General features: G+C 40.5%; 1 protein-coding gene across 5 annotated transcripts in view; it reads right to left on the reverse strand.

Annotated features, from left to right (window-relative positions):
* The window catches only part of Tmcc1 (transmembrane and coiled-coil domain family 1), a 173,501-nt gene extending 151,286 nt beyond the window's left edge, over nt 1–22,215 (reverse strand). For 2 of the 5 annotated variants that reach the window (XM_048787153.1, XM_048787151.1), the window contains exon 1: nt 22,093–22,215. The gene's annotated coding sequence lies outside the window, so the exon portion shown is untranslated. Of the gene's footprint in view, nt 1–10,802; nt 11,055–22,092 lie in introns of all 5 variants that reach the window. The other 3 variants (XM_048787149.1, XM_048787150.1, XM_048787152.1) reach the window with 3 other exon arrangements.
* Nucleotides 22,216–22,254: the final 39 nt, after the last annotated feature.

The following is a 22,254-nucleotide window of genomic DNA, read 5'->3' on the forward strand; positions in this document are numbered from 1 at the left end:
AATATGTAAATCAATGGATGTGTAACTGATGTGATTCTGCAATCTGTTTATGGGGTGAAGGTGGGAGTTCATAACCCACTTGAATCAAAGTGTGGAATATGATATGTCAAGAAATTTGTAATGTTTTGAGCAACCCACAATAAAAAATTAAAAATTAAAAATTAAAAAAAAAAAACAGTTGTTGACATAAAACAAAGCAGGAAATAATCACCAATAGTTGATTTAATTGATGACTACCTAATAATCTTAAAAATACATATGCTAAACACCTGAACATTTCCCACCCATTTACCTTCAGTGATCAACAACTCTTCATTAAGAAGGAACAGGTTCAAAAAAAAGCAGTATGCACACTACCATCCACAAATACATGTATAAAGGCAGTCTGCACCTGAGACTACAACCTACACGTGTATCAAAATGACACTGGTTATTGCTGAAAATTATGAGAAATGATAACTTTCTGATTAATATTTATCAGAGCCTTTTCCAATATTTTCTTTCTTTTTTGGGGGGGCATGGGGTGGGGGATACTGGAAACTGAACTCAGGGGCACTCGACCACTGAGCCCCATCCCCAGCCCTATTGTGTATTTTATTAGACACAGGATCTCACTGAGTTGCTTAGCACCTCGCCTTTGCTGAAGTGGGCTTTGAACTCACAATCCTCCTGCCTCAGCCTCTCGAGCTGCTAGGATTACAGGCGTGTGCCACCACACCCAGGCTTTCCTAAATTTTCTATAACAAATATATTATTACTTTACTTATTTTTGGTTTTTTAGCACAGTACTGGGGATTGAACCCAGGAGCACCCTACAACTGAGCTACATCTCCAGCCCTTTATGTTTTTTATTTTGAGACAGGGTCTAAGTTGCCCAGGCTGAACTTGAACTTTCGATCCTTCTCCCAAGTAGGCCAGCAATAACATGTTACTACTTTTATATCAAAAAGAAAATAAATCATTTTTTTAAAACTTTATTGAACTAGGAATGTGTAGACTCTCTAGAATTCAAACAGTTTTTCCAACCACCTATATGTAGTCATGTAAGCAAAGTGCTGGATTCAATCCTTAGCACCACATAAAAATAAAGAAATAAAGGTACTGTGTCCAACTACAAAAAAAAAAAAAAAAAAAAAAAATTAAAAGAAAAAGATAATTAGGAAGACCCAATTTAATAAAAAGAATCTGAATAAACATTTCTCCAAAAATATGCAAATGGCCAATATAATCCTTTAAAAACTGCTCATTCTGCTAGTCTTTAGGGAAATGCAAATGAAAACCACACCCATTTCACATCCACTAGAATAGTTAAATCAAAATATAACAAAGGTAAAGGTACAGTGGCCCAAACACTTTGGCAGTCTGGCAGATGCTCACAATGCTCAACAAGAGACACCCTAAGACTCAGCAATTCCACTGCTGGGGACATGTGTGTGCTTGGAAACTTGGACATAAGTGTTCCCAGCAGCATTATTTATAACAACCAAAAAGTGGAATCAAACTAAATGTAGATCAACTGATAAATGTATAGACAAAATGTGGCATATGCACAGAATGGAATATTATTTGGCAACAACAACAAAAAAATTATGATGCATGCTACAAAATGGGTAAATCTTAAAAATATACAAATTGAAAAAAGCCAATAACAGAAGACTTCACAATGCATGATTCCAATTATATGATGTATCCAGAGCAGGCAAATCCCAGAAAAAGAAAAAAGAGATTAGTGTTTATCCAAGACTAGGGTGAGAGAAAATGGGAAATGACTCTTCAATGCATACAGGGCTTCTTTTAGGATTGATGAAAATATACTGAAATTAGATATTAGCTAAAATGCTGTGTTCTTGTTTATAAAAGATGAGTTTATTTTCACCCAGAACTAACTGTGAATGCAAAAGAAGTTCTCAGGTTCATGCTCCCTCTAAAAACTATTACAGTGCCACCTCGGGCTTCCTTCTATAGTTTTGCTAAAGCATCCTGCAATGCTATACATTTCTATTATTCTTGCACTTCTTAAAATAAACATATATTATGTTTATAACTAGGTGCAATAAGGATGGCTACCCCAGTACCCAACAGGGGTGGAAATAAAGGAAGAAAGCTCAGACTGTAAACTCTACAAGGAAATAATGTCTTATTTTTCACTACATCCCTAGTATCCTGTACAGTGCCTCATACATAAAAGGGGCTCAACAGATAAGTCAGAATAAAGCAAAGTAAATGTGTGAACAAAGAAACATTCTAAAGCCTCAGTAAAAAATATTTGAGAAGTTAAAAAAAGAGGAAGAAATCAAAGATGATTCCAAATTTTGTGTACTGATTAAGTGAATGAGGAGGCATTGAAGAAGATAAGCAAAACCTGAGGAGGCAGAAGTACATGGGAATGCAGAGACGGGAGATAAAACAGAGAGAGAAAGGGAGGGAGAGGGAGACAGAGAAAGGGAGAGAGGGAGAGGGGAGAGAGCTATCCAGCAGGCAGTAGGATGGTAGGCAAAAGATGCAGATTTGGGAGTCAGCCATACAAAGCTTATATAAGAGATCACAGCTACCACACACCACATTTTAAGGACACTCACTGCTCTTAATCAACAGCAGAATAGGAGATGCAGATCAAATTGGAATGCACTCACTATTCTGGATGACTTCACATCCTAGCCTGACCTTTACCCCACCGATTTCTAAATTTAGATTATGAAATAAATACACTCCATGCTTCAGAGTCTTCCGCCTTTCATCTGCTTCCTAATGGTATACTGAGGCCAAAGCTGTATTCTGTAGTTTCACTATTTGCTACAGACAGAATTCTTGGCTCCCACATACAGGAAAGACAGAAATTCAAAACATTAGCATTATCTGCCATAAAGACATAAAGTGCACATACTGGTTTTATTGGCTATGAACTGGCAAATTATCATAAAGTAGTTTGTCACATGCTGATTTTTTTTTTTTTTTTAAGTTCCAGTTTGGAACTTGAAAGACTTTTGAAAAAACAGATGTCTTAAGAGAGCAATCATTTCCTTTTCTGGAGTTTTCTGCTTCTGTTTTGAGGTGGGCTCTGGCTACATTGCTGAGGCTGGCCTTGAACTCCTGGACTACAGGATCCCTCCCCTAGCTGGGACTGCAGGTGTGCACCTCCACACCTAACTGAGACAGCAATTTTTCTTCACAGCATTTTTACAAATGTATATTCTCAGCATATGACACAATTTTTTTTATATTTCTTTCACACAATTTCAGGATTAGAACATCTTGACACTTTCACTGTCCTCACCTGCATAAGCCCACCTATGAATTAAAAAAAAAAAAAAAATCAAAGAATGAGAAAATCCATTCTATAAGAAAGAAAGAAAGCTACCCTTCCTCATGTCCTTTGTTTCAACTCTCCTTCTCAGTTCAGATCTTAAACTGACCTTACTCAGTATCTTCAAAAGGTCAAGGATGAGTTATAGGCTCATTTTGTAGATGCAGAAACACATGGTGTAAAATCAGTCTGTCTCCATGCTGTCGTTCATGCTGTTTTTCATACCTACAATGTCATTCCTTTTCTTCAACATATGTTTGAACAAATGTAAATACAGGCCACAGATCAACACCTCTCTAACCACCTCAGTATTCACCTGGTCTCCTTTTTTTGCATTTCCATCATACAAACCATGTGGCCTCTAGTAGTTATTCTTGATGGTTTTCTCTTTCCTTGCTGGAATGTAAGGTTCTTGAAGACTAGTGACATGTCAAATCCCAACTTCCTAACAATACTGAGCAGGGTTGGCATCAGTAAATACTACCTCAATGGCAGGTCTAAAGCTGCATCCTTGATGAGGCTTCCTAACCCTCCTTTGCCTCCACACCACAGTTGGGCTCAGGAAACAATACCTTAAAATATGCAGTTTTCAACTGGGTGTGGTGGCACAAGCCTGTAATCCCAGAGGCAAGGTCAAAGCCAGCCTGAGCAACTTGGCAAGACCCAGTCTCAAAATTTAAAAAAATGAAAAAGACTAAGGAAGTGCCTCAGGGGTTAAGAGCCCTGGGGTTCAATCTCTAGTAGAGAGAGAGAGAGAGAGAGGGAGGGAGGGAGGGAGGGGGAATGAGAGAATGAATATGAATGTGCATGCATGCTGCACACACACTGCTTCAGACTTCATGCTGAGACCACCAGCAGAGAAACAAAAAACAAGGGTGGGCTTTCTCTAGAGGTCTACTTAAAAACTGGATCCACCAAAGAACACAACTGCCTCCAGTCTTCTTACTGAAATGTCATTGAGCAAGGAAGGTTAAAGTCAGACCACAGAAGAGGAGACTAAAATTCAAACACCACACCTACAGCCCAGAGGAACTTGATCCCAAGTCACAGTCTGTCCTGCAGGCTCATTCTGTATCCAAAAACCATGATCTACCCTCTAAAATAGCACAGCTACCTCTCCTCTATGAAGATGAGGGTACCCATAAGCCTCCCCCATCATCTATCTATCCCTTTATTTGGTGGCTCCTCTGCACACTGCACGTGCACGCTGTTCACCGGTTAATCTGCCTACTGTCCATTTGTTTCAGCAGACTCAACTGAGCCTTCAGGAGGAGGGACTTTAACTGCTCTCCATGATACCAGAAAAAAAAAAATATATAGTATGCAGCTTTCATTGAACTAGCAGATATTAGACCTAGAAGAATGTTAACAATGAGACTGTCAACAGTGACATCAATTTTAAGTCTAAAGGCATTAAATAATCTGGGGAAGGGGTCCTCTCTTCCTCTTTTTAATGGTTGTCTCTTTTTAGGGTGCAGCAAAGAATATCCTAACTACCAAAACATGGAGGAAAAGTTATTTTTGCAAGGTGGAAACAAAACAACTGTGTTTCAGAATATTTGAAAGAGCTCTGCAAATTCTCTAAGTAATAGAAAAAAAAATCAAGCAAATGTGAAATAAAACCAGATTCAACATTGGACAATCATAATGCTATACTTCTTCAGAATACTTACAATCACTGTCAAATATGAAATGTAAAAACATAGAAAAATACATGAAAAATGTGAAAAGTTTTGCTCAACTGGCCAGATTTTTCTAAACCTGTCTTAAGAAAAGCTTTTTTCAAATAATAATCTTTCTCATGGCCATGAACCATCTGCACATGGTACTGTTTAAGGGTATAAATGATTAGGGGAAAAAATTCAGCCTCTGAAGCTTCCACTCTATCCTCTCTGGGCAGGTGCTAAGAAATCTACTTGTTTTCTAAATATCTGGCCTGAACCTGGTACAGATAGAAAATGTAAAGCTATTCTTCAAGAGCAAAGAAAGAACAAAGAGCTAAGCTAATAACAGGCCACAAAGGGTAAGTAATTTCACAACACTTCCCAAGTCAACCTATCTAATGATGACTCTGCACTTGCTTGTTTTCAACAGAGTGACTTAAAGGCCACAGGAAAGGCACATTTTTAAAAATAAAAATAAGAATAAGAATGATCTGAGTCACTGAATCAGAGTAAAACAGGATTCTAGTGATTTTCAAAATAAGAAATGGATTTCAATTGGGTCACACAGGTAGCTGGTATCATACAAAGACTAGAGGAGACACTTGAAACTCTTAGTAGAGCAAAATATTTATTGAATGCCTAATAAATGCCAAGAACTCTGCTAGGTACTAGGTGAGACTAGAGCTTGCTCTTGTACACTGGATATTTTAAAACATTTAAAGCCAGGGAGTGTATCACATGCCTCTAATCCCAATACTTAGGAGGATCATCACAAATTCCAGGACAGCCTGGGCATCACAACAAGACCCTGTCTCAAATATTAAAAGGGCTAGGGGGGCTGGGGTTGGAGCTCGTTGGTAAAGCGTTTGCCTAAAGTGTGTGAGGCACTGGGTTCCATCCTCAGCACCACATATAAATAAATAAAATAAAGGTCCATTGACAACTAAAAAAATATTAAAAAGTGGGGGCGGGGAGGGGGGTAGATACAGCCTAGTGATATAGCGCCTCCCTAGCATACACAAGGCCCTGGGATTGATTCTCAGTAAAACACACACATACACAGATTAAAATATTAATTTAAGGCTTACACTCTAAGGAAACTCCTGTATTTGAACAAGACAATGTACATCTCTCTCACTTAGCATATTAAAACAGGCAGATGGAGGAAGAGGGACCTTTACCAGCAGGAAAGACTTTAGAAATTCCAAAGAATTCAACTTTTTCCTCTTTTGGCTATGGAAATTCACATGCTGTTTACCACGAAAGAGATTAAGAGCCAGGCATGGTGGTTCACGCCTGTAATCCCAGCTGAAGGCCCTAGGTTCAATCCCTAGTATCACAGAAAAGAAAAGATTAAAGACCATCAAAAGGGATTTCAACCCAAATTTCATGACCCAATAGTTTAAGAAAAATGAGCCTCGTTCCTGTCAGAAATGATCTGTTTTTGTCACATCACACTGCAGAATCAGCTCCGTCACAGGATTAGAGTACAGCCATGTGGGGACAAAAGTCTAAGCAAAAAGAAACAATACTGGATACTGGAATTTGATAAAGACTCCTCAAGACCACGGCATTTAGCTGTTTCACTGACAGCTTTCTTCTAAGGATCTCAAAGACAAATGTTATTTACATTACCAAGAATCCAAGCAGTGGCGCCATGACCAAATAAAGGGACCTATCAATGGCCTACAGAAATTCAACACTGAAGTTCTCGCCGCCAGCCCTCTGGCCTAAAAGCAAGATCTAGTTTTAAGTAACAGTAGTGTGGTTTAAGAAAAATTTGGTTTTCCCCCTTGGGTTCCTGGCACACAGCTCCTAAAAACCCTTGGTATTTCATCAGTGATAGAACCACCTTGTTATTCAGGTTCCTTTTGACCACACTGAGTTCACACTAATGAGGTGACTCTAGGTGGACCTCCAGATAGCTTCAGAACGGGGGTGGTTGCCAAGAGAGCTAACCTGAGACTAGACAGTTGTCCTGAACCTTTAACCCCTGGAGAAGGGAGAGGAGCTGGAGACGACTAATGATGGGGTCTGGAGAGCTTCTGGGCTGGTGAACACAAGGGTGGGGGGGCACATAGAAGCGCTGCATCCCACCCCATGCGCTGCCCAGGCTCTCTTTTCCTGAGTTATTCCCTTGATAGTAAATCAGTAAATGTAAGCAAAGTGTTTCCCAGAGTTCTAGGAGTCCTTCTAGTCAATTATGAACCTCAGGGAAAGACATGGGAACCCCTGAATCCGCAACCAAGGTGGACAGAAGTGTGGGTGGCCAGGGACTAGTTACTGGCATCTAAAGTAGGGGCGGTTTTGTGGGACTCAGCCCTTTAACTTGTGAGATCTGAGACCAACTACAGGCAGACAGTGTCAGAACTAAATGGAATTGCTGGACACCTGGCAGGGTGCTGGACAGCTGAAGAACTGGTCATGGTGCAGAAGAAACACACAAGCAGCAACTTCTAGTTTATGTTTATAAAGCTCAAAGACACAGCAGATTTGCTGATATAACCAACCTCTCAGCTTACCTTGCTGCAATGTATAAACAGAAAAAGAGAAAAATGTAAGCAATGCTGTCCGAATACTTGCTACCAAAAAGAATTGGCATTAATTTTATGTCCTCTACGTGCCAGGCATTAAGTTAGCATAAATTATATGGAGTGTACAAAACTCTGGGACGTAGATATTGTCCCCAAGAGCAGAAGGGAAAATTAAATCTCATAAATTTCCCACTGCACACAGCAAACAGCAGTAACTGGAAACTAAATCTAGTTGTTTTTCTTTTTTTGTGGTGTTGGGGATTGAACCCAAGGCCTTGTGCGTGTGAGGCAAGCACTCTACCAACTGAGCTCTATCCCCAGCCCCTAAACCTAGCTCTAATACACAAATCCCTGCCACCATTCCACTATTTTTCTTTTTTAAACAGTCCTGGGGATTGAACCCGGTGTATCATTAAGCTACAACCCCAGCCCTTTTCATTTTTAATTTTGAGACAGTTCTCCCCAAGCAGCCCAGACTCCCTTGAATTTCCTGCCTCTGACTCCCCAGTAGCTGGGATTACAGGTGTGCACCACATACCTGGCTTTCCACCTTCTACATGATACTCTGTATTATATAGTGTAAAATTATAAACTCTAACATTCTTTGAAGAGAACTTGTCCCCTGTACATCTTTAAGAGACTAGTCTTGAAAGGCGGTCTCTAACTCTGCACATGACCTGTGGTGGTTGTCCTCAGGCTACTTTTACTTCCTTTCAAAATTTCTTTTGTGGTTAAACGTGCATGATGTAAGATCTATTATCTTAACCATTGCTAAGTTTAAAGTGCAGTCCTGTCAAGTCCACTCATAATGTTGTGCAGCCATCGGCCATCGTTACCATTCATTTCCAGAAAGACCTCTTCCCTCAAACCTGTTTTTCTTTCAGTCTTTCCCATCTCAACAAGTGGCAACTACATACTCCAAGATCTGCCCCAACTCCACTTTCTTTCTCAGTACCTATTCAATCTACCCGCGAAACCCGTTGACTACACTTGAAAACTACCAACTCAGACTGTTTTGTCACCACAGTCACTGCTACCTTCTAGTGCAACCTGAAGTCTTTTTTTTTTTTTTTTTTCGGGGATGGGGGGAGGACCAAGGATTAAACAAGGGGCACTTTAACTACTGAGCTCCATCCCCAGCCCTATTTTGTATTTTATCTAGAGACAGGGTCTCCTTGAGTTGGTTAGCGCCTCGCTGTTGCTGAGGATGGCTTTGAACTCACAATCCTCCTTCCTCAGCCTCCTGAGCTGCTGGGATGACAGGCGTGTGCCACTAGGCACCCCCTGGCGCAAACTGTCATTTTTTTCTTTCAATTATAACAAACTCCTAAGTGGTCCTCCTGCTTCTGCTTTGCATCTAACCACCAGTTAGATGACCACCAACACAGCAGTCATAGGAGGGATGATGACAAAATGGAAATCAGACCATGTCACCCAATTACCCCAAACCTCTAAAGACTTCCCATTTACTCAGAGTAAAAGCTCAAGTCCCACAAAGCAACAGCAGCCTCAGCAGCACCTGGGAGCTTATTGGAAATGCACTCCCCTTCACCTCAGACCTACAAAATCAGAATCTGAATTAAACGGATCTCCAAGGTCATTCACGTGCATGCTAAAGTTTTAAAAGCCCTTCATATAGCACCACAAAAGAAAGCAGCCACCCTCACCCACCCTAGTCATCCTTCAGCCACATTTCAGCCTCAGGGCCTTGGCACTTGCCATTCACCATGTCCAGAGGGCTCTTTATATCTGTGTGACTCACTCCCTCACCTCTGCTAAGCCTTTACTCAAATGTCATCTGTGAGGCCTGTGCCACCTATGATCACTTGATTCCCTCAAAAGAACCTTTTCCTGCTCTTACTTTTCTCACTAGACCTTGTCATCATAGATTTTAAAACTGCCAGGGATGGTGGCAGTTTTTAATCCCAATGACTCAGGAGGCTGAGACAGAAAGATCACAAGTTCAAGGCCAGCATAAGAAACTTAGCAGGACTCAAAAAAAATGTTTCGGGTTGGGGCTGGGGCTCAGTGGTAGAGCGCCTGTCTCGCCTGGGTTAGATCCTCAGCACCACATAAAAACAAATAAATAAAGACTTTTTTAAAAAAAGTTTACAAGCTGCATTTTTACATTTAATCTTTATCTTGTTTACTCTATGTCCCCATATAACATAGAATATAAGTTCTACAGAAGCAAAGATTTTTGTCAGTACCCAGAACACAATGACCATTCAACAGTTGTCAAATACACAAAATAATAAACAAATGAGTTTCCTCTTCAAAGCAGTCTCTGCTAGACCTTCATAAATGGTTCCTTACTAAGAAGGTGCCTTTTCTTAACATCACATTCAACAAATCCACTGTTCAAACTACAGTACATTTGAGCACCTATTCGGTAAAAACTCAAGCACTAGAAAAACTTTTGTGCACCCATGATTAAGAATAGAGATTTAGCAGTCTGCTTCATGACTGCAGCAGGCTTATACCATCAGAAAGCTGACAGGAAGAAAGCTGAGGCTTTGTGTGAAAAGAACAGACAGGCCTACAGCTCCACAATGCAGCAACGATCCTTCCTATTGATGACATTTTCTCACTTGATTCTTTTTTTTTTTTTTTAATATACAATCAATATCTTTAATTAATTCACTTATTTTTATGTGGTGCTAAGAATTGAATCCAGGGCCTCGCCCATGCTAGGCGAGCACTCTACTGCTGAGCCACAATCCCAGCCCCTCATTTGATTCTTAACAACCCTACGAGACACATAAAACAAGTAATAATTTGCCCATTTTAGAGGTTAGAAAACAAATATATAATTGAATTCTCAAAGCATGGCAGTAATAATGTCAAAACTGAAGTCTGAAGACTCTCAATTTTTAGTTCACAATCAACATTATCAAACTTCCTCATGCAAATTATGCAAATGAAACTGAACCAAACCATAAAATCATATACCCTTCTATTATGCTGTAGATACTACTTTTGCCCAAACCATTGAGGTTTATGCAGAATGAGAATAAAGTTCATTAAAGTCAGAATCTCAACTTAAGGAATTAAGATTCAAACTGCTTCCTGTTACTTCTAAGTCTAATCCAGTATTGAATAACATTCAGCAAGAATGTTAAGAAATGAGCTAATATATGGTCAAAAAGTTCTTGTTTAGCTATAGAAAAAAAATGAAAATGGGAGAAAGGAAATTGTCACAGTGACTGAAAGACAGGAAGGTGTCATGGCTGGGTCATTATTTTGTACTTCTGACAGTGCCTCACTGATGTGATTTTTGCAGAAGAAAAAAAGACATACCTCCTCAAAATCCCAGCAATATCTTTCCTTTCTTTGCATAGATGAGGATGAACAGTTGTAATCAAAAATGTTTCCCAAAAAAGTTCTTTTTAAAAAAGACATAGAAATAGAAGATCCATACAAAAAGAGATCCAATCTGGGAGGATGGACTCTGTCTTCTAAATCTTGTGACCAAGAGCAGCTGTTCACCAAGTGTCAACATCTGAAGGAAGTACTAACTGTGGGTGTGTCTTCTCCAGAGGGGAACACCTGCTGGGACAGAGGGGCAAGAGAAGGAGAAAGAAATTCTACTGAATGCAAATGACTGGCTGATAAACAATTACCAATTTTCAGGCTGCAAAATTTTTCAACTTAATATTAGCCAACATTAAAAGATCACAGCGGCAATACAAAGAGCCAAGTCAGCTGGCACTGGGGTTATCAATGACAGCAACAACCAAAGGAATATTTCAGAAGGTAATCCAACTCTCTGATTACTAATAAATAAGCAGGATGGTAAATAAAATATGAAAATCTGTTTCATGTTTTTTATAGCAAGATGATAGTTGTATCCCACAAACAAACAAGCATAGGTATATGTAGGTAGTCTGCCAAGCAGACCAAGCATTCCGGTACTTTAAAAATAAACAGTGAACAAATACTAATGGGAATGACTATGTCAGCAGAAAATGTAGCCTAATCATGCCAATAAATACATATGTAGGTCTGGCAGAGAAACAACGTGGAAACTGAGGGACATCAAAGATAACTTAACACACAGAGTGGTTTGGGGCACCTTTATTAGAGATCGTATAGAACTAGAAATCTGTTCTATTTTGGCAACAAATTCCGTTAATTTCTTGATATCTACCACATCACTGCACTTCTAGAAAACTCCAGATTGCAGAAAATGCCTAGTAGGCTGAAGTTAAATACAGTGCATGGGGTTAACGCAGAAGAGGAGAAGTGAATGTAAAGACACAGCAAGAGAAACTAAGCAAAATGAAACTGAGAAAACCACAGGACAGGAGAAAAAGAGCAGAGCACCCTTGAGCTATGGGATGATCTCCAGCAGGAGACGTATAACTGGAATGAGAGAAATAATAACCAAAGATTTTCCAAATTTGATGAAAACTGTAAGATCACAGATTCAAAAAGCTCAACACACACCAAGGTCAAAATAAAACATGTGCATAGAGAGCTAAAACTCCACCAAAGCACATGAAAATCAAATTACTTAAAATCGCAGACAAGGAAAAATCTTAAAAGGAAAATGGAACTGGAGAAATTATTTCAAAATTGTGTAAGTAAAAAGTGATATATATCCAAAGAACCCTTAAGACTCAACAATGACAACAAAAAGCACACAATTTGACTCAAAAACAGAAAAACAGGCTGGATGTTAATCAGTGGGAGAATAAGAATATACCACGTGTGAGGCCTGGGGTTCAATTGCCATCACTGGAAAAAAAAAATACACACACACACACACACACACACACACACACGACCTGAATTGACATTTCTAACACAGAAGATACAAGAATAGCCAATAAATACATAAAAAGATGCTCAAAACCTCCAACAGAGAAATGCAAATCAGAATTATAATGCAAATCACAATCACCTCATAACAGTTAGGATGGTTACTATAAAATACATACATATGTGTGTGCTGGTGAGGATGTGAAGAAACCGGAACCCTTGTGAACTATTGGTGGGAAGGTACAATGGTACAATCTCTGTGGGAAAACTATATTGCAGTTTCTCAAAAAAAATTAAATGTAATTCAATCCCCAGAATCAAAACAGAAAAAGAAAATACATATGTATGCACATGCACACACACAGAATTATTACATGATCCAACAATTCCACTCTGGTTACATACCCAAAGACTGAAAGCAGGGTCTTTAAGAGATACTTGCACACTCATGTTCATAGAAGCATTACTCCTAACAGCTAAAATAAGGAAGCAACCCAAGCATTCATCCTGAATGAATGGATAGGAACGGATAAGCAAATGTATATGTGGAATATACATATGTGTACATGTGGAATATACACATAATGGAATATTATTCAGTCTTAAAAGGAACAAAATTTTTATACATGCCACAAAATGAATGAACCCTGAGTACATTATGTAATGAAACAATTTTGTCACAAAAAGAAAAACACTCTCTGATTCCACTTATATGAAGTACTTAAGAGTAGTCACATTCACAGGTAGGTGCCAAGAGCTGAGACATGGGAATTGGGTATTAGAATTTACTAGGTACCAAGTTTTAACTCTGCAAGATGAAAGAGTTCTGGAAATGGATAGTAAGGATGGCTACAACATTAAGAGTGTACTTCATGCCAATGAACTGTACACTTGAAAACAGTTAAGATAACAGATTTTACATCATGTGCATTTAACTACAAAAAAAAAATCTTTGAAAGGAAAATAAAAGTAGCCCAAGGAAAACAATGACGGCAGACTTGACTTCAGAAACCATGAAGACCAGATGCAGATCAACATCTTTAAAGTACTAAAAGAATAAATCTATCAACTTAGAATTCTACACCCAGTGAACACAGCGCCTACAAATGAAGGTAAATTAAAGACGCCTTCAGAAATGCAAGCTAAAAGGATTCATCGCCAGCAAACTTGCAGTATAAGAAGTCCTCTGGGCTGGGGTTGTGGCTCAGTGGTAGAGTGCTCGCCTAGAACATGTGAGGCACTGGGTTCAATCTTGAGCACCACATAAAAATAAATAAATAAAATAAAGGTATTGTGTCCATCTACGACTAAATAAAAGTTAAAAAAAAAAAGTGATATCACACAGAAACCTGAAACTACACTAAAGAATGAAGAGTCCTGGAAATGATAAACAAATACACACACACACACACACACACACAGATTTTTATTATAATGAGACATTATTACAAAAAAATAGCACTATGAAGAATTTTCACAAACCAACTGCAGTGAAGCACACTTGTAATCCCAGCAACTCAGGAGGCTGAGGCAGGAGGATCACAAGTCTGGGCAATTTAGCAAGGCCCTGTCTCAAAATAAAATAAAAAGGGCTACAGATCTGGGTCAGTGGTAGTTCAATTCCAAGTACTGCAAAAAGAAAAAAAATTACAATAAACTATCTGCCAACATGCCCATCTTCCAAAATTCAAAATATTGTGATTAACGGAACTCATTTACCATCACACTTTACTATAAATTAGAATCAATATCATTCCTTTTTTAGAAGGAGGAGCTCTATGAGCTGGGGATGTCGCTCAGTGCTCTAGCACTTGCCCAGCATGCTCAAGGGCCTGGGCTCAATGCTGCAGCACCTCAAAAAAAAAGCTCTAAGGTATAAGCTAGCTACTTGTCTGAATAGAGTCTGTCTTTTGAAGAAATAAAATTAAAACTAAAATCTTCTTTAGCCATCCCCACATTCTATTATACAGGCAATGGTCTGACACGCCTCTGAAGGGACTGCCTACAGACCTGGGCATGATGGCACATGCCTGTGATCCCAGCTACTGGGGAAACTGAGGCAGGAGGAGGCTCTTGGGTTGGAGGCCTACCTGGGAAATAAAGTGAGATCCTCATCTAAAAAAAGATAAAAAAGAAAAAGAAAAGAAAAAAATTGAAGGGGTCGCCTACAAAGAAATTCCGTTAGAGAAAGTGTGATGGTGGTCAACATATAATTTACCTAGCTTCCAGTGTCTCCAGGGAACCCAGAAGTCACTTAGAAATGAGTTACAAGGATAGCAAAGAATGTTCCCTGTTTTGAAGTCTGAAAAACAACATTAAGTTTCAATGAATTGGTCAGGATGCCCCAAACTGGCAAGAGGAGAAAACTTTTGCCAAGTCTTCCTGAAGAAAATGAATTTGTCAAAGCAAAAGCTTCAAAATGAAGCTTCAGGGTCAGAGGCTGAAACAGGAAAAGAAAAACAACAATATTTGACACGACTCTATTATAGTTCAAACCCCAGGGGAAATGTGGTTAGTGAGAATAAAATCACTGTAATACAATATCACTGATGCCAAATAGATTACAGGATGGGAATCCTGCCTACTATCCCTCTGAATACATAATGGGAAATACAATTCATACAGTGAGATTCCTTAAGACCATTAACAACCTTTTTTTTTTTTTTTCCTTTTCTTTTTCGTCCTGGTACTAGAGACTGAACTCAGGAACTTTACCACTGAACTTACATCCCAAGCCTCTTAGATTTTGAGACAGGGTTTCTGTAAACTGCGCTGGTTGGGTTGGGGTGGTGGCTCAGTGGTAGAGCACTTACCTAGCATGTGTGAGGCACTGGGTTCGATTCTCAGCAACACATATAAATAAATAAAGTCCACTGACAACTCAAAAAATAATTAAAAAAAAAAAAAAAAGCCTGCCCTAGTTGGCAACTCAAACTTATGATCCTCTGCGGTAGCCTGAGTAGCTGGGATCACAGGCATGTGCCACCACATCCAGCTTCACCAGTAGATCTTATTTACAACTTCTTGTGAGAGATCATTTGCTATTTTCAGAGAGAAAACTGAGTGATACATAATTCAGGATGTATCTGTGACAGAATTCCAGAGGAAGTCTACCTACTGTTACCTCATCTGAACCAAAATTCTCCATTCTATACAATGGAGTCAAGACAACAACGTGAATTCAGTATTCACTGAATACCATGTCAGGGAGAAGTAGCAATCTTCCAGCATTTTACCCCAAGTCAAAGCACTAGATAACATTCCACTTTATATGACAACAAATTTATCCTAAGAAATACACAGGTTACATGTGCAGGAGAATTGACAGCATATGTTCAAACAAAAAAGTACACAACAATGTTCAAGTTTTTTTTTTTTTTTTTTAAAGGTACTGGGAATTGAACCCAGGGGCAATTTACCACTGAATTACATTCCTAGACCTTTATTTTGAGATAGGAATAGGGCCGTCAACCTGTGATCCTCCTGCCTCAGCCTCCTGAGTCCTGGGATGACAGGCATGGCCACCATACTCAGCTCCAAATGTAAGTTTATGTATTTCCCACTACTTGAAAAAATGCTTTGCTAGTTTAAAAAAGAAAGAAAGAAGGAAGGAAAACACTTAAAATTTTTAACATAGTTATTCTAGAAAAGGCAAAACTATAGAGATAATAAACAGATCAGCGAGTGGCTGCCAACAGCTGTTGTGGGAGAAGCAAACAGGTGTGACACAAATCTTTTCAGTGCTGTGAAACTACTCTGTAATGGTGAATGTGAGCTACTGAAAGTCTATCAAAAGTTACAGAACTTGATAGCACAGAGAGTAAACCTAAATGAATGCAAATTCTTAAGGAATTAGAAAGTATGGGCATCTCAGCATGGAGTACAGAACCGCACAGAAGCATCTCAGTCAGTCAGGCATGACGACGCAGGCCATCCAGCAACTCTGGAGCCTGGGACAGCAGGATGGCAAGTTCCAGGCCAGCCTGGGCACCTTAACCAGACTCCATCTCAAAATAAAAAGGGCTGAGGATGTAGTCCAGAGGTAGAGTGCCCCTGGATTTAATTCTCAGTACCACCACCACTCCCCTCCCCACACACACACACACACACACACTCTCAAAATCTTTCACAACTACATGACACAGACTCAGGAAGGAGCAAGAAGAACAAGTGCTGACCTAAGAAGGCTGGAGGCACTGGGGCTCAGCAGTAGTACACTTGCCTGGTATGTGTGAGGCACTGGGTTCAATTCTCAGCACTGCATAAAAATTAATAAAGTAAAGGCTGATTAACAACTATTAAAAAAAAGGAAAGAAAGAAAGGCTGAAAATGAGCAGTGTCTGTGAGACCAAAGGCAAAAGGAACTATCCACGAGCACTGTATTATTCTAGCTGAGAAAGTCGTTTCCCACAGGTATATAGACTCCACAGTAGGTGAACACCGGAATTGAAGAATTAAGTCAGTGGATGGACAGTGCGAGCCAGGTTTCTCACCGTGAAGTCAGAGGTGAATTATCCATGTGGCAATTAAGAGTTGGAGACATCATGAACTCATGCTTAGCTTCATATCAATGTAGATAGTAACATACACAAATATCTATAGATATATGAAATTAAAAGATGAATACGCACACACGTCTCCTTCATCTGTCACCTGAAGAGAGCCTAGAAGCAATTACACTCTGGTAGCAACAAGCACACCCAATACCCAGAGCCTTGCCTTCTAATACCACTCTCCAATAAAATCAATCAGGACTCCTTGGAGAAATGACTGATTATAGGACTGGAGCAGAGAATATGCAAGATGAACCTGGAAGCATCTTACACTGACAAGAGAGTAACCCAAAACACACACACAATGACTGGGTATGCCACAAAGAAGAGACAAGTAGCCAAAGATAGAACAATCTGAACAACAAAATTTTTGTAGAAGCTAGGGATGGTGGTGCACACCTAGGAGGCTGAGGCAGGAGGATCTTAAATTCAAGGACAGCCTCAGCAACTTGCCAATACCCTGTCTCAAAATACAAAATAAAAAGAACAGAGGCTGTAGTTCGGTGGCAGAGCAATCTGAGTTCAATCTCTAGTACTGGGGGTATGGAAAGAGGGACCCACAGTGCCTAGGAAAGTCTGGGAAACTTTCACAACCAAGAGGAATTAAAGAAATATGACTGTGAAAACATACTCTGGATGGGATGGGATCCTAGAATGGAAAAAGGACATTAGGGAAAAACTAGAAATATGAATAGAGCATGGACTTAGTAATAATGCAACAATATTGGTTCATTGTGATAAATGAACCACATTGATATGTTTTTAAAAAGGGGGAAACTGGGTGCAAGATAGACAGGAATTCTCACTGGTAATCTTCATAACATTTCTGTAAATCTAACACTGTTCTAAAAACATTTGTTCTTAATGTTTATTTATTTTTTTTTTTTTAAATATTTATTTATTTATTTATTTTAGTTTTCGGCAACATCTTTGTTTGTATGTGGTGCTGAGGATCGAACCCGGGCCGCACGCATGCCAGGCGAGCGCGCTACCGCTTGAGCCACATCCCCAGCCCCAATGTTTATTTTTTAAAATGAAATACTCATGATGGACTATATACTTATAATTTCACTTAGTGCACCTAGGACACAAATGATGCTAAAATATGATCTCTGCCTTGCAGTCTCACTGTGAGTAGACAAATACTCATGAAAGATACAGAAATAAGAAAACAGTAAATGAGAAGTATAGTTAAAAGCGTATTAGAAACACAGAGGAGGAAAAGAGTTGTGAAGGAAGGCTTCAAGGAAGAAAGAAAACTTGAGTTTGTACCTTAAAATGTACTGCAGGGTACCAAAGTAAAAAAGAAGATAAACAGGTACACTCATAAGGACAACCAGAAGGGAGATAAAAAAAGTTAAAAGAGGTTTAATTTAAAAATTTAGCCCGGAAAAATAAAGCCTTAAATGAGAGACATAATAGCAGTGTTCAAATACTTTAAGAGTCACGTGGCTAAAAAATGGTTACATCATATACCCATTTAACTTACAAGCTGACCTCTGGTGAAATGTGCCCACATTCAAGGACAAAGAAAGTGACAGCTGTTCATTACAGCCACAACAGGAAATGCCAATATGGAAAGATAGGAAGCAGGTGGCCAAGTTATTCTCCACAACTTTTCAAAGGATGATGCGTATGTGAACCCAATAAAGCAAAAATCTAGATTCAAATCCTGCAAACAGGCCTAGCACACTGTATGTGCCACATCCTTTCCTATATATTAGCTTGTTTAAGATTCACAGTACATCTATAAACATTAATGTAGTAAAGGTTTAATGTAAAAAGAGAATTCGATGCTGCATGCAAGCAGGAACGTATTAGAATTCTTCTCTATCCCCGACTCTCTGAAGAGCAAATAGTTTGTAGGCCTAGATATCTACGTAACTAATTCCCCTTGTTCCTTCCTTTGGTAAAGTGCAGTGCCTCTCTCTCAGTCTTTAGTGTGCATAAAAACTATACAGGAACTGGGTGCAGTGGTGCAGGGCTGCAATCCCAGCAACTTGGGAGGCTGAGACAGGAGGATCACAGCTTCAAGGGGAGCCTCAGAAACTCAGTGAGACTCTATGCAACTTAACAAGACTCTTAGTTAAAATAGCAAGAATGGGGGATATAGTTCAGTGGGTTCAATCTCCAGTTCCAAACAAAACCACAAAAAACAAACAAAACAAAGTAAACGCTTTATACAGTTATAAACACAAAAACACGCACACTATTTGAGCAATTTAAGAAATCTTCAAGTACACTTTTCAACTTAAGTGATTTTTGCCCCATGCACTAATTTGAGGACCTATTCCTTCATTCCCCTGGAATGAAGCACCACTCCACTGCAGGCTTACTTGAGACAGAAAAGTCAAATCCTACAAGAAAAATATTCTAACAATTAAGTCTAAAATGAATTTTCTGTCATAAAAGGTGTTCAGAGACTGAAAAATCACAAAGAACATTTTAGGAAAGAAGAACTGGGTGAGAAGATCTCTTTCAAGTCCTGAATTCTAGAAAAGGGTAGAATTTAAAATCCAAAGAGAGGAAAGCAACAAAATAAAAGGCAAGAATGACCTGTTATGTGGGGGAAGCTCAATACTGGGGAACACAGGAACTCATTTCTACAGGTAGAGAAGCTCTTCCATCTTTCAGAGGACCACTCACACCCCTCTGCCTATGAGGCCTCCCTCACTTAGCAACCCTTCCCCACCCCCGCCCCAGTCACTCACTAGTCACACTGGCTTGTTTAATTTCCTTCATAGCTTCTATCAGGGGTCAGTAAACTTTTTCTATAAAAGGCCAGACTTACATGCAGGCCAAACCAGCTTGGTCCATGTGTGTGAATGAATGGCCTGTAAGCTAAGAATAGTTTTACATATTTAAGAGATTGGGGGAGATTGTTTTAAATGAATATTTCATGATGTGAAAATTATATGAAATTCAAATTTTGTTGTCCAAATTTAATCGGAAAATAGGCATGCTAATTTTTCTACTGCCTAGGCTGCCTCTGCACTCAAAGTTGAACAGCTGCAAGAGAAGTTGTATGGCCCACCAAGCTTAAAATATTTACTTTTTTGACTTTCACAAAAGTACTGATTGCTGGCTATATTATTATCTGAGGTGGTCTTCTCTATTTGCTTTTCTATTCCTCATTCTCTCAGAGACACAGAATAAACCACAGTGAGGGCAGAGGCCCTTGTCTGTTTTGTTCCCATCCTGAAACTCAATTCTTAGAAAAAAATTCTGGAACAAAGTAAGGATTCAATAAATATTTGATGAAAAAAATTAATAAATGGCTTATGGACCTGAGAAGTTTAAACTTCTACCAAACCTAAGGTATAATGTGTCACCACATATTATATTAAGTCTTTAATCATCATAGGTTTTAGGCTGTGAACAAACTCTTAAAGAAAATGGGAAATATTCTAGTAGAGAGAGAAATAAAGTAATAATGTTGGTCACCAGCTAGTCCAGGACACTGGGATTCTTCAGGAAATTGTAGACTACAAAGTTGCTCATGAAAGGTCCTCTGAATTAGTGCAAGGTGCCAAACCATTGTCAGCTGACTGGGCTCCTGTTTATCTTAAGATGCAAATACTTAAGAAATGACATCTCCTAAACATAGTACAGCGCATCAACACCATGCCACATCTTAATAAATGCTCATAATTATAGCAGATCTAGATCACACTTGCTAATGAATTTTTGATATCTAAATTTTTCCTATGCTGCTGATCAGCATCTATTCTGTAAGCAGTTGAAAACTCTTTAGAAAATTAAAAGGTTACCGCCCACAGACCAGAAGCAGCTTTTTAATCTTTCTATACTAGCCAGAGAGTGGGTGTGTGATTTCAAAAAAAATACAAGCCAACTCTGTTGGTGCAGGACCAGGTACTGTTGAGTTCAAATCCCACCTATAAGCATTGTTTGTTACATGACACCAGTAAAACTACCACCTACTCACAATTTGAGTCTCAATCTTCTGATCTATACAAATGGAGGAAAAAAAAAAATGTACCCACCTCCTGGAGGAATTTTATGTCATTAACCTTTTTCACAAGATTCTTTCCTTCAGGCTTTGCGATAATTACTATTCACAGGTCCTTTAAAAAGATAAGGGTTTGGCTTGAGCAATCACTTCCAAAAATTGAAGAGACTAGACAGAAGGTATGCACAAATCCAACTTTTGTTTTATTTTAAAGTAGCCTACTGTTTTTTCAAGATCTGGAATGGTTTAGCTTTTTCTTTTTTTTAACAGTAAGCTAAAAAAAAAAAAAAATCGTAAAGATGCTTAGGGCACAGGTACCTCTGACGAGTAAGTCAGACTTCTAGAATCACTTTGGATGGGAGGCCAGGGTCCACTTCTCTAACAAGTCAGGATGGAGGCAGCCTGCAAGCACAAGCTAGGATCTACCAAGCCTCAGGTAGAATGTGTCACCAAAGCAAAAGAGAATTGTCCAAATTGCTCAAGTGGCCAAATGCCTCTAGAGGAACTCGAGCAACAGAATCACATGGTGGATCCTCACCATCCATGCTGTTAAGGGATGAATCCAGCCAGTCCCTGGACCACCAGCACACACACCTTCCCTTAGGCTGCAGAAGCAGGGATGTGCAAGCCACAGAGGGATCTCTGGCCTTTTGGGGGGAGGTGTGACTCACTTCTTCGCCCCCTTCCCTCTTTCTAAAAAAAGGGGTTCACAAAGGGCACCCTGGGGCCAAACCCAACCAGCCGGGACCCACACCCCACCTCGCACCACCCCGTGCTCCCCAGGACGACGGGCTCCCTCCTCCCCGACAAAACAAGTTCCAAATCAAAACAAAAGGCACAGAACTGGTTTCAGGTGGCAACGGCCTGAGCCCCGGTGGCCAACTTCTGGGGACCAAGGCGACCCGGGGCTCCGAGGACCTCAGACCCCCGCCCCCACGGGAGCCGGCTCCCGACCGCTCCGTCCTCGGGCCTCGGCCCCAGTCCTCTCGGCCCCTGCCTCACCTCAGGCCCCGGGGCTCAGGAAGGGGGTGCGGTGAGGGGTGGCCGAGGGAGCCCCGGGGCCGACCTGACAGGACACCGAGCCGGGGACAGAAAAGAGGCCCAGGGGTCGAGCCCTAGGCCCGGGGCTTCGACGCGAACCGGGGCGACCGAGGGTCTGAGCCGCGCCAGGCCGCGAGCGGGAGGCCGAGCCCACAGCAGCGGCGGCGGCACCGGGCCCCGCTCCCGCACCGCACTCTTCCCCCCACCCGGCCGAGGGGCCTCCCGTGAGGGGACCGCGGCCGCGACGGGGGCGCTCACTCACCGGCGGGGAGGGGAGGAGCAGCCGGCGTCTCCGCCAGCGCCGTCGCTCGAGCTCAAGCGCCGGCTCCTGCCGCTGCAGCCGCCGCGCCGGGTCCATCCCCCCCAACCACCCCCCTCCCGGCCCACCGCGCCCGCGCCCGCCGCCGCCCGCCGCGCTGCCCGT

This window comes from Marmota marmota, unplaced genomic scaffold (genome assembly GCF_001458135.2).
Source record: "Marmota marmota marmota unplaced genomic scaffold, marMar, whole genome shotgun sequence".
NCBI lineage: Eukaryota > Metazoa > Chordata > Mammalia > Rodentia > Sciuridae > Marmota > Marmota marmota.